Below are 14,570 nucleotides of genomic sequence, written 5' to 3'. Positions count from 1 at the left end.
AAATCTGCAAATACCAGAATTCAAGGAACAATCCTGGATGAACAAACTCCAGACAGCCACGCAGCAAACAAGGGCGCCATCCGCAACCACCACCACCTCATCAGGGTGGCCAAGGAGACCTCCTTCAAAGGCCGCCTCAACAACAACTCACACAATAGCAAGGAGCTCTTCAACATCATGAAGGAACTCACCAACCCCAGCTCCAACACCAACGACATCCCACCGTTGCAAGCCATGTGCGGCTCCCTCGCCACCTTCTTCCACCGCAAGATAGCAGACATCCACAACAGCTTCAACACTCAGACAGCCCCAACAGACAGTAACACAAAAGACACAACTACACCATCAACCACGACCCCCTGCTAGTCTGGATCAGCATGAGCATCGATGACACCATCAAGACCATGCACTCAATCTACTCCGGCTCTCCGTCGGACCCATTCCCGCACCACGCCTTCAAGAGAGCAAGCAGCACCATCGCACCCCACCTGCGCAATGTCATCAATCTCTCCCTCGAGACCGCGACCTTCCCAGAGATCTGGAAACAAGCCGAGATCAACGCCCTGCTCAAAAAACCTAAGGCAGACCCAAGAGACCTCAAGAACTTCCGGCCCATCTCTCTGCTCCCTTTCCTGGCCAAGGTAATCGAGAAAACCGTCAACAGACAGCTAACGAAGAAAACAGAATCCTGAACCCTTCCCAGTCAGGGTTCTGCAGCAACCACAGCACCGAGACTGCCCTCATCTCCGCCAACGACGACACCAGGACCCTGCTGGACAACGGCAAGACTGCAGCACTCATCCTTCTAGACCTCTCTGCCACCTTCGACACTGTCTGTCACCGCACACTACTCGCACACCTCCATGCCGCAGGGATCCGAGACAATGCTCTGGATTGGACCACCTCCTTCCTCTCCGGCAGAGCCCAGAGCATTCGCCTCCCCCCATTCCATTCCAAAGCCTCCGAGATCATATGCGGCGTACCCCAGGGATCCTCCCTCAGCCCGACACTGTTCAACATTTACATGGCCCCGTTCGCACACGTAGCCCACAGCATGACCTCAACATAATCTCCTACGCCTAAGACAATCAGCTGATCCGCTCCCTCACCAAGGACCCCATCACAGCCAAAGCCAACCTCCACAAAGGAATGAAGGCCGTCGCCGACTGGATGAAGACCAGCCATCTGAAGCTGAACTCGGACAAGACAGAGGTCCTCATCCTCGGCTCCAACCCTTCATCCTGGAATGACTCCTGATGGCCGACGGCACTGAGGCAGCCCTGAAACCCACCGACCACGCACGCAACCTGGGAATCATCCTCGACTCAACGCTCTCAATGACCAAGCAATTCAACGCCCATCTCCTCCTCCTGCTTCAACACCCTCCGCATGCTCCGCAAGATCTACAGATGGATCCCGACAGATACAAGAAAACCAGTCACCCAGGCCCTCATCAGCAGCAGACTCTAATACGGAAACGCCCTCTAAGCGGGAGCCCCGACTAAGCTCATCAAATGACTACAACGTATCCAAAACGCCTCGGTACGACTGAACCTCAACGTACCACGCCACAGCCACATCACCCCCCACCTGGGAAACCTGCACTGGCTCCCCGTCAAAAAGAGGATATTCTTCAAGCTCCTCACCCATGCACACAAGGCACTCCACAAGACTGGCCCAGCCTACCTCAACAGACGTCTCTCCTTCTACATCCCCAACTGCCAGCAACGCTCCGCCGACCTCTCACTTGCCACCGTCCTGCCCATCCGAAGAACAACCACCGGTGGGAGATCCTTCTCCCACCTTGCCGCCAAGACATGGAACACCCTCCCACTGAGCGTACGACAGACCCAAGACTTGCTGACCTTCAGGAGGATACTCAAGACCTGGCTGTTCGATCAGTAGCGGCCCCGCCCCCCAGCACCTTGACACCCTTGCGGGTATGTAGTGCACTTTACAAATGATTGATTGACTTCCCGCCATTGACAAGGCTTGAAATGTGGAAGTGGTAAAAAAAATAAGAAGCATCAGTGCAGGTGCCATAAGTTTTTCTTGAGGCACTGCCACTCAGCCGCGGCCCGTGCAGGTAAGAGCAATGGGACAATGGTGCCAGGTTAGGGGGGATTTAGACAGACGTCGATGATGGAAAATGAAATAATTAATTTTCCCTCGTCGTCGTCTGTCGAAATCCCCCCCACCCGGCCCCACCACTCCTAATTGCATGGGCCACGGCTGCTGATACTAGCAACGTTGGATGTCGGATTGCTAAATACCAAGGATGCCTGGTCTTGATTCTACCTCATGCCTCGTTTTTTCACCACTCTACTCTTCCTACCTCTTTATCTCACTTTTGCAGGCTCTTTTTCATCCCTGCTTTGTCGTTATGCCACTCTTTTCCTGTCTTTCTCCCCCCCCATTTCTGCCTTTCTCTCTCTTGCTATGGGCCAAAGTCTAATGATGAAAAATAAACACTGATCCCAGAAAACTGAGTGTCGTGGCACACCACCACCTGCAAGCGCTGTCACAAATGAAGCACTAGAAGCGGCTGTCTCAGAGGCCAGGACCATGTTGATGCCGAGAATATGGAAAAAACATGGGACAACGACATGGGACAAACCAAAGCTAGGAAAGTGTCAGGCGTTTTCTCTATGACCAGCTTTCTTTCGCAGTTACTGGGCTATATCTTTGGTGGGTTCGCTCTTGTATGTTTACCGCTGGTGTCTCAGGGTACTGGATGCTATTGCATTGTGAAAAGGCTAGCTCTCTGGAGCCCTCATTTACAATAGTTTGACTCTCAGCAGAGCAGCAACCCTACCTGCTGCGCTACTGTACATCGAAAGAAAAGGGCAAGAATGCACCGTATTTACAAGATACGGCTCATTCCTGTCCTTTTCCCCTGCGCTGGCATCCTTGCACCATGGTGCAAGGGCATCTGCGTTGTAGGGATAATTGTTTTTGTGCAGGAAGGAACACCTTCTTGCACAGAATCAATCCCAAGACGTGCTTTCCTATTTCTATGTGTGCTGCAGAACGCAGCACACATAGAAAAATTAAAAATGAGGAGCAGTAAAGGTATTTCTCCTAGTTGCCCCTCCCTTACTCCTCACCCGGGGAGGGATGGGAATCTGATGCATTCCCATGTTTACAAAACCTTGTAAATCTAGATATGCGTCCGGCTCCATGGATGTTGCATGGGAACACCCACAGCAACACCCTTTGAATGCCCCTTTCACGCAGATCTTGGACAGTGTTATATTTTTTTTAATGGTGAAGAATTTATAGACCGCAAAATATTGATAGCCCTTGAATCGCCACAGACATCCTTCACATATGAAAACAAGTAACAATAATTAAAAGAGAGTTATACCCAACATGTGTATTGGGCATTGAATGGCCCATAATCCAAAACCTCTGAATCATTGGTGTGTTAGATCACACTGGACAAATTCACAAAGTTTTAACTTGCACCTGCATATTTTATCCTTGACTTAAAAAGCGTGAACATGCATTAGATACTTGCCTACATCATGTTTAGCTGAAGTAGTCCTAGTTTTCAACTTCAGTTACGTCTATGGATCTATATCCAGGGGGTGGTCAGGCGAGTGGACTTGTAACACCCATCAATACTTAATACTCACGCACTCTGTCGTAATTTGGTGGGTCTTCACAGTAAAGAATAACGTAAAGCCCCACATTTTGCTGCAATGTTTAGGGACAGAAGTGTAACTAAACACTTTTCATGAATACTTTCAGTTATACCTGTTTTTTTGCACAGCTACATTAACTCTGCAGAAGGATGACATTTTTGTAAATTAACCAAACAGGTGAAATTTAGTAATATGCAACATTTAAATCTACTTTAGTAAATCACACAAAGAAAGTGTGATCAGAACCCTGAGACTGAAATGGAAGACTATGTTAATTTGCGACCTATGAATTATTTTGTACATCACATGTATATTTTGGGGGCATTTAGCATGAAAGAGGTGGTTGTCTTTAAAGTGGGAATGTATACTGAAAGCAGTAAGTGAAATAAACTATACTGGTCTGTACTGCGTTCTTAACTGTATTTAAAAAAAAAAGAAAATATTTTAATATGCATTTAACAAATGCAGGGTTTTAGAAAAAACATGCTTTCTTTTGTTCATTAGCACACTCTGGGCCTGATTACCATCTTGGCGGACAGGGTTACTCTGTCACAAATGTGACGGATATCCCGTCTACCAAATTACAATTCCATTATATCCTATGGGATTGTAATTGACGGAGGGGATATCAGAGTAACCCTGGCCGTTAAGATCGTAAGTAATCAGGCCAGGGCCGGACTGGCCGCAGTGGGCTCTGGGCGTTCCCCGGTGGGCCGGAGGGATGGGGGCCGGTTTTTGGGGCATGGTGGCTGGTTTGGTCACTGGGGGCCGGTTTTGTAGCAGTGCTGCAATATCAGTCCCCAGTAACAAAAGCGGGAGCAGTGCTTTTTACTAGCGCTCCTTGCCCCGCTCCCGCCCTCCCCGCACCAAGGATCGAGCAGGGCTGGTTGCTGTTTCCAGTCCGGCCTTGAATTAGGCTCTCTTTCTCTAGAAGTCAGAGATTTCTGGAATTGTTACCTGCAAAGTACAGCTAGCAAATAGGCATTTATTGCAACTAGAATGTTCAGGTTTGGAATACCTTTCATGAGAGGATGCTAATTTAACAAAGGCTTATCCTAAAGCTTAGAAGAGGGTCTTGTGGCCTTCATTACTTAAAACCACTGCCATGCTTAGAGACTAATTAGCTGGTGACATGCAAATCAGACTGAAATTAGGCCTGCGGTTGGGGACAGAAGTCATATTTCACACATACAAAATTATTTTCATGAAATATGGAAAATATTTCATGGTTCTGAACATTATCTCTGCGAAATATAAAATATTATTATTCTTTCTCAATGTAGGAACTTAACCCATAGTACCCTGTTTATGGTTAAACTCCTTTCATTTATAACCATAGTATAAAAAGCTGGGTGGCATAAACCATACATGCAATATCTTCTTTATTACCATGGCTGGGTGAGAGAAGGCATGTTGCTGGGTTGGAGAGAGCAGGCACAGGCTCCCAGTCTTTCAGGCAGCCCAAATTCACGATTCTCAGGCCAATGCTAATACTGCTCTCATTCAAGCTGCTCACATTTTTTCCCCTGGAGTTTTATATAGTGCAAACTTGACCCGAAGGTTTCAGGTATGAGATCGCTTTAAATGAGCAACATTTCTGTTACAAAAGGACACATTCATTTTTTTGTTAGGCATAGGGAGATTAAGTGATTTGCCCAGAATCACAGGATATTGAGCGTCCCTGCCGAGACTCGAACTTGGTTGCCCAGTGTTGAGGTTGGCCGCTCTAGCCGGAAGGCCACATCCTCCCCGCTCCTCTACCCATTTATGAGAGCAGCTTCAGGAGTGGCCTCAGGGAAGTCTGGGAGCCTGTGCCTGCCTGCGATGGAGAGGAGCAGAAGAGCGTTTTTATTTTTTTTATTTTTCTCTGTCTTCCCACATTCATCACGCCTACCCCCCACCTCTTTTCCCTGACCCGAGCCGCTACTGGTAATAAATATTGCACTTTGTTTGTCTGCATTACAAACATATATTCACTGAACTCCAAAATGTAAACGTTTCTTGAATTGTGTGTTGGAAACACAGCAAACAAATGGGCTAAACCCATCCTACCTCCTCTTCTGCTTTGGCCAGCTGCAAAGCAGGCAGCTTCTCTGTGCTGTTTTGTTTATCTACTCCCTTTGTTTGACATGTTAATTATTCATGATCTCCAAATCCGAAGTACAAAACAGTAAATCCACTAAACAAAGCCCAGCTTACCCAGTATTTGTCACATGCCCCAAGGCAGAATTCATATTTGGGAAGTGTACACGCTAGTGAAAGCACTAGAGTTTCCATGATGCATGATGAAAGTGGCAGCTGTGGGATAAACAGAACCACAGAAAGGATGGTTGTTTGGAAACCACGAGGCAGGTGAGAAACCAAAATAAAATGCAAAAAAGAGTCCTACTTTATACGTTCACCAAGCTGTACTTTAGATTATATTAAAGAGTATATACACAAGTCATTTCATTTTTTTTTGTTAGCTTAAATCATTTTTATTCAATAAATACAAACAATCTTAAATCTACTAGACTCTAAATTTTAATAAATAGTAGCTGAAAGGGAAAACACATTTAGGGGAAAACTGAAACCTTTGCTCAGTAAGAAAGTCCTCATATGCAAGACACAACCTCCTTTTTGAATGGGTTTAGAATAAATATTGATATACAGCAGGTGCTGTCACAGCAGGCCCCAGGGGTATAAGAGAATGACTCAAATGGAACCCACTATAGATGTTTACTTCTGGGGGACGAGGGGTCAATTTGTCATGCATGCATTAGGGCCCATGGTACCTTAGCTATAAAACTGTCTACTCCTGGGTTTGTTTAACTCACAGGATCTCCCAGGACAGAATTACTGTGCCATTGTTGGATTGTGCCCTTTTAATCTAGTTATGTTTTCTAAAGAGGGCCCAATGTGAGGACTGGGCACTGACTGAGGCACTTAATTTGTGAGATGGTTGTAGGTGGTGGGCACCCGCTCAGGTTTAGCGTCTAGGACTTATATTTTTCATCAGACTCTTGCCCCATAGTAAGAGAGAGAAAGGCAGAAAAGGGAGAAAGGATGTGGAAGAGAAAAACCGGAAAGCAGTGTCTAAGGAAGTAAGAAGGAATGCAAAAGAACCTGCAAAGTGAGACAGAAATTGTGGATTAAAGGAAGAAGGTGGCATGACGTTGAAGCAATCCTAGCCAGTATTGGTGTTTGGCAATACCTCGACGAAAAACATTTTTTTCCCTAAAGTGAATATTACGTTAATTCCCAGGCTCCACCGTGGGTTCATGTTCCACCATCTACTCTATACCATAGCTAGGGAGAATGGTGGTATATTTCTGGTATTCTGAGGGTTTCCATTAAATAGTGTTAGATATCAACTTTGCTGATCTCCAGCCACAGGTTACTCTGCCTGATACCCGATGAGTAATTTTCCAATCCTCAACTTCCAGGCAGGTGGCCTCCAAACCTGAGTAGGCTTCATCACTGCCTCCGTATTGTTTTCATACTTGTTGTGTTGTACTTACAACAACACTGTGTGCCGTCTGATTCATTGACCCCTCTCCCAACCTTTGGGAATTCCCTCTGCCCCTTGAGAAATGGTATTTTGTTTTTGTACTCAATAGGCTGTACTAGCCAACCGCCTGGGGCAATTCAAGCAGCAAGTACCATTTTTCCCCCCTGAGTTTTTATATAGCGCAAACTCGACCAGAAGGGATTAGGTATCAGAGCACTTTACATGCGCACCAGTTGTGTTACAGACAGACACATTCATTGTTTTTTGTTAGGCACAGGGAAATTAAGTGATTTGCCCAGAATCACAGGATGTTGAGGGTCATTGCCGAGACTCGAACCCGGTATCCCGGATTCGAGGTCGACCCTAGAAGCAGAAAATAGGGTCTGGTTGCTCAGTCATGGTTAGTATTAAAGTGTTACCACAACAGCATCTATATAGCGTATCTCTACTACGTATATCGTTTCGTAGAGCGTTCAGATTCTGGGCACCCTATACAGTTCTGGAATTCTTATAAAAATAAGTCACAGTAGTCTGTGGAGACTGTGGCGCATATTTACAAGCACCTAGTGGCACGAAGCATCAGTTTTTTTAATGCTCCGTGGTGCTTTATGCTAGCCCATGTTTACAAGTCTTACCACAGCCTTGTAAATATGGCCCTCTGAAAAGCAGTTTCCTGCATCAAAGGGGCGCGCAAAGGGTGTTGCTGTGGTCGTTTCCAGCAACACTCATGGCTTTTTGACACTGGTCCAGACATGGAAAGATCTGTAAATCTGAGGTAGCACCGAAAACTAATGTCTTTCAAACGGAGGCGTTAATGTGGCACAACAAGGAGAAATACTTTTATTGTTCCTCGGTTTTTGCACTTTCTATGTGTGCTGCATTCGGCCGCACATGTAGAAGGAGCAAAACACCATTAAATATTGTTTTTGCGTAGTAAGGTGTCCCTTTCTGCATAAATACAATCATCCCTGCAAAGCAGGCACCCTTGCACTATGGTGCTAGGCAGCTTTGTTAGTGCCGGCACAGGCGGGATCACAGGGATGGGCCAGATTCTTGTTCATACGGCGCATCCCTGTGTTTTCAAAATGACAAAGCTCAGCACAGCAAAATCGTTTGCGGCACCACGCTGCGCCATTTTGATGTAAATATGCCCCTGTATTTGTGCGTATTTTGTATTGCATAGGGATACATCGGGTGTGTTATGGCTGATGAGCTTAGAACATTCTAGTATCTTTTTCTGATGGGTTGTGTTGGATGGATTATGGCTATTGTAATTATAATGGACTGGTATATTGTTTACTAATGGGCTGTGTTTGGTGGATTATGGCCAGCAAGTTTAGAACCGACTGGCGTATTGTTTAGTGATGGATTATGTTGGGTGGAGGACGGCTGGTGTAAATATATTAGACTGGCGTACTGTTTGGTGATGGATTGTTGGGTGTATTACGGCTGGTGTGATTATATTAGACTGATGTATTGTTTAGAGATGGGTTTTGCTGGTTGGATCATAGCCAGCAAGGTTAGACCGATTGGCGTATTGTTTAGTGATGAATTATGTTGGGTGGAGGACGGCTGTTGTAATTATATTAGACTGATGTATTGTTTGTGATGGGTTGTGTTGGTTGGATTATAGCCAGCAAGGTTAGGACCAACTAGTGTATTGTGTAGTGATGGCTTATGTTGGGTGGATTACGGCTGGTGTGATTATATTAGACTGGTTTATTTTTTAGGGATGGATTATGTTGGGTGGATTACGGCTGGTGTGATTATATTAGACTGGTTTATTTTTTAGGGATGGATTATGTTGGGTGGAGGACGGCTGGTGCGATTATATTAGACTGGTTTATTTTTTAAGGATGGCTTATGTTGGGTGGTTTATGGCTGATGTGATTATATTAGACTGGTGTATTGTTTAGTGATGTGTTACGGTGGGTGGAGGACGGCTGGTGCGATTATATTAGACTGGTGTATTGTTTAGTGATGGGTTGTGTTTATGGCCGGTGAGTTTAAAACAAATTAGACTAATGTGTACTGATAGATCATTGTGGGCGGATAATGACCGGTGAGGTTAGAACAGACTGGCGTAATATTTAGTGATCCAATGTTCGATAGTGGCCCGTATTGTTCAGTGATGAATACCGGAATGTGGCCATTAATGATTAATTTGTAAAAGAATAGCTGCCGTGCTCAAAGTGTTGCTCAGAAGCCTGCAGTCTCCACTTCTGAAGAGTGTGCCCGTCACTCCCTGTCCACGACTGCATAATTGATACCTCTTGTTTTCTTTACCTTGTTTACAATACACATCTCCCTTTTGTTATATTTTTATGACAATGTGACTCGCCTTAGCACCTACTCTCTCTTTACAAAGCCCTTAGATAAGTATATCAAGCAACAGCGTTGATCAAATTCAAGCTTGCTGTACAATATTTACACAATATATTATAGAGGATAGCAACACAACTGTGTACAAAAAAGAACACAACTAATTTAACACAAACTGTCCTAAATAGAAAAATCAATTTGTGTGTATATTTAATTTCTTTAGGAAAATGAAAGAAAAATTACGCATACAACGAGGAAAGGGGATACTTGTTTTTTTTTCAGCAAGAACAATTTCACAACGATTTTTTTAGAAAACTCCATCCAATTTTAATTTTTATTGGATCGAACGTCAACTTTGGTTCCAGGTTGACTTTCCAAGGTAATCTTAAAATAATTTTGACACAGGCACGATGCATAAGAACTGGCGAGTGGAAACGGACACTTCAAAGGTGGGTCACACAAAAGCACATCCTTTTCTTTACAATTCCAGGAACTGAACGAATCACTCTGTTGGGAAAATCAGTGTGCCAGGTTTGGACAGCCATGTTTAGTTGTTATGAGTAGAGGTCATTTAGATGAGCAGGAAATCCTGTGATCACAAACAGTGGGAGGACAATGATTTTGTGAGTCTATTAGAACTTCAGCTTATATTGGAAATAGTTAAATACAAATAAATACAAAATAAATAATGGGAGAGACTTCAGAAACCTTAATCAATATTTTAAGAAATATTGCTATGCACTGTTAGAAGTCATTAATAGACATTCAGATTTAGAAGAGAAAAATGAGACCACAAGACTTACAATACTCTAAATCTAAAGATTGTTTTTTAATGTGAACTTTGTTACATTTAAATTCATAAACATAGCATAGTGAATATTTCCTAAACACAACCATGAGCAGCGCATGCTCTCTAACCCCACTACTATCCGCTTAAACTTAGCCTCCTAACTGGCCTACACATTTTAATGTAAAACTAAATCTTAATGCAAAATGGGGGAAACACGACTGAGAGACATTACACGAGAGCAATCACAAGTCTTGATCAACATGAAAAAATGTATAATCCCCAATCCAAAAAGCAATTATTGTCATGATCATATATATCATATACATCAGCTCTCTGTTGCATTTCTTTTCTTCAGAATCATCCATGGCCTGATTCAAGACGTTGCGGACATTAAACCCACTACATGGCCCAAGATAGTTGCATTTACTTACGCCTGTCCGCTACCAACAGAAGAATACATAGCAGGTGAAAATGCTATTGCAAATGTGTGGGTCACAACTGTGTAGAACCACAGACTATTAACCCTCATGCAAGGTCTGTGGAGTGGGCGGGTCAAGGCAATGGCGTCCTTGAGAGTTTGACAAGCAACAAACTTGTGTTAGTGGACAGTCACCAACTCATCTCAAACTCTTTCCCATTCTGGAAATGATCGAAGATTTGATTCGCCAAAAGGATGACAGGAAGAGTGGAACTCCACAAATTTCATGAGGTGTAGAGCCAAGGGTTTTGCCAAGGATAAAGGTTTTCCATGTGGAAAATAAAATAGAAAAAAACGGGCAGTTGTTCAGCGGGGCTGCCTCTTTATGTACAATTATACAAAGGGTAAATAGAAACTTGTAGAATGACTTGGAACAAGAGACTGGAGCAGTTAGGCAGGCATACTATTGCTAATATTTATACATTCCAAAAATGTGTCAATCTGCACCCATTCTTAAGAGTACTTTTATGACTGAAGATTTACTATTTTTATGATTTGGTCCTAGGAGTTTAACTCTAGAGGTTATTTAATTTCAGTGTACTTTCTTCATTGCACCAGGGCAGGCAATCATCACCATAATCTGCTTAATAACATATTTTTGTATATCCCTTAATATTGAATTTTTGCTGCTTCTAAGTCCTGTAAATAACAGGGGACACTACTATGTAATTTAGGGGCACATTAGCAAGCGGCAGCGATAATTATCGCTGACCGCTGCTAGAATGAGTAAATCTATCGCCCGCTATCGCTGGCGATAATCTCCATGTTAGCGTTGTATTAACAATGCTTAACGCCATGGAGATAAAAATCCCAACAATAGCGGGGATTATCGCAGTTTTCAATGGAATATCGCTGGTTTTCCAGCGATATTCCATTGAAAATGGTGGTAATCTTATTGATAGGGCAGGGCAATCTTAGGTATGTAATCCAGCTCCCTTTGGATTACATGGCTAAATCAGGTCACAAGCAGGTGTTAGGAAAGTAGCGTTAACTGTGGTTAGAGCTACTTTTCCTAACACTCTGCTTGTTAGAGTGCAGCTTGATAATAGGAGAAATGTCGCTTAGCGACATTTCTCCGATTATTTTGCACGGGAATGCCCACTTTGCACCTCATTAGAGATGCAAATCTGGGCATTGTTGAAAAGGGCGCAAAATCAGCAAAACACGCAATAGCGTGTCTTTTCTGATAAGGCGATGAGATTATCGCCGCTTTTTGGCCTAAAATGTCCGCAAAAGCTGCAATAATTTCATAACGCCGCCTTCCTAATATGCTCCTTAGAGCTTTATTACGATGGCTGTTGGTCAGATCGCCGACGACCATTGTTTCGGGCAGGAACCACCCAGCAATGAGTCGACAGTCCTACCCGCCCTGTTAGGATACGACCACCATGCAGGTGGTTGTAAAATGCTTGTTTCTACTGCGGCTTGTGCTATGGCCTAGGAAAAGGGCTGCAGCAAAAGCAGCAGTAGAAAAAAGTTCCCCAAAATTCTGTAGGTGCAGACAACTTGATTAGCCAGGTCTGGCCAAAAGTATTGGGTAATCTGACCAGTATATGGTTCTACGTTTCTTGCTGTATCCAATGAGGAACTGCCCACCAGTGCAATTCAGGGATAAGACCTCCATAGTTGCTGCTTCCCTTCAGACTAAAAGGATGCCTGGCATCTATACATTAGTACAGAGGTGAATATAAACATTTATATTTGTTGTTTAATTAAATTTTCCATGTATATTTTCAGCCCTTATTTCCTTTACAGACTATAATCTATACCCACAAAAATGTATATTTTATTCGATGTTGTTGCTTTCTGCACTGCTGTATTTATGTCTAAATATAATAAAGTTCTTTAAATTAAAAAAGAAGAGAGTCTGTGAAGGTGCTGCAGTGAATGACCTGTTCAAGGAGGAAGACATGACTGCCTGAAGGAGCGCCAGAACAAAATTACAATCCCCCCCCACCAGCAACTGAGATGCATTAATCTGTACAGCCCAAGATCGTCGTTTCAAACTTTGTTTCAATACAAAGTTGCAAACTTGAGTTTGTGAACACCTTACTATTCATAAGAATGGCAATAAACTCCCATTATAAATATTTTTGTAACGCTTAGCATATAAAGATTATATTAGTATTTAGAGAAATATTTATAGCTAAAAAGTTGTTGGAAGCTCTATTGATCTTTGTCGGACACCATTTTACATGTAATTCTCATTTTCCCTGTGCCACTTTGAGATTCAGGTGCTAAAAGGGTGTACCTGGTGTTCAGTATAGGGAGACTGCTTACTTTTTAGCTTGTGCCTAAAACAGGACATCTGCACTGCAGCTCACAAGAGATATTGTATACTCCAAGGTGCCTGAAACCTCTCCATTGTTAACCATTTGTTGGCTTCATTGTCACTTTTCTTTGCTATATACTAATTAGCCAGCACGTGCCGGCTTCACTTCTCTTCTTTTGTGTAGAGCATGGACCAAGTGCTAATTGCCTCATCTTGATTAGTGTCCTTCTGCTGATCGCGCTGTGATTGGGTACTATTTTTTATTTCTTCTTCACCTGCCATCCTTATGTGTTTTGGTTCTTCCCCCTCCTACGCCCCCATTGTCGATGTTGCTTCTTCCCCACCACCCCCGTTTGTGTTGCTTCTTCCCCTCCCATTCCCTTGTCTATGCTACTTCTTTCCCTCCCACCACCCCCTTATCTGTGTTGCAACTTCCTTTCCCACCCCAACTTCCCTGGGTTGCTTCTTCTCCTCAATCCCACCTTTGTCAGTGTTGCTTCTTCCCTCCAACCATCCTGTTGCCCCAACCTCCCACAGGAAAAAAACACATTGACAGGGCCAGGCCTGGATGCACCATAGCACATTTCTTAACTGCTCCATTGTGGGTTCCCTCCCACACTTCCTCCTGTTGTACTTGATGCCTGTTACCTCTCACCCTCCATCATGGTGTCCATGTTGATCACAACCACTTTTGATTAAATTATCTAATTTATATACACTGATAATCAGTAGCCATGGTGTTCACTATAATAAGAAAGACAGTGGGGAAATGGGTCCCCTTCACATGAGTGTATATTCAATGGGAAGGGCACTTATGCCTCCAAATATTAAGGACAGCATCTGCTGCTTTCCTTTACAAACTGGGTCTCAAGATTACCAAAGGGTGACTCACTAAACAGATAAACATAAAGAGCTAATAATCAACATTTAAACAAAAATTTAACTTAAAAAAATATATGTATATGAATGCAATATTAAAGGTGGAAACTTATTTTGGGAGGTTAAATACGAGCTATTCCCCCTGGTTTGTTTTTCAATTGTTACTAAGCATTAATGGATTTTGAGTGTGCATGTACAATAAGTTTGCATTTGCTGCAAGTATTGTAGTTTGTCTGTATGTGACAGGCATTCTTGTGTACACAGGAACAAAAACTAATTCTCGACTCCCTGTGCACTTAGGGTCATATTTATGAACTGGTTTGCATCGCTCTTGCACCATGCACCGTAATGCAAGAGCGATGCAAACCTTAAGTCAGATGTTTTAAGACACGCAGAGCCACTTTGCGTGCCTTCAAAAATCTGCCCTGATCGTCGCCACGAACAAAATCTGCTCAGTAATCGACAGGGGAGAATTGATGGCCCTGATCCTCCACGACTTTTCTGTAACCTTCAACACTGTTTCCCACCACACACTCATCAAGAGACTGTACCAGGTTGAGATCAAGGGAGATGCACATCCTCATGGGATGAACACAGAGAATCCCCCTACCCCAATTCACCTTGGAACCCAAGAGCACCATCTGAGGCATCCCTCAAGATTTATCCCTCAGCCCCACCCTCTTTAACATCTA

The sequence above is a fragment of the Lissotriton vulgaris genome, unplaced genomic scaffold (assembly GCF_964263255.1).
Source record: "Lissotriton vulgaris unplaced genomic scaffold, aLisVul1.2 SCAFFOLD_261, whole genome shotgun sequence".
NCBI classification, from domain to species: domain Eukaryota; kingdom Metazoa; phylum Chordata; class Amphibia; order Caudata; family Salamandridae; genus Lissotriton; species Lissotriton vulgaris.
Note: the sequence above shows the minus strand (reverse complement) of the source record.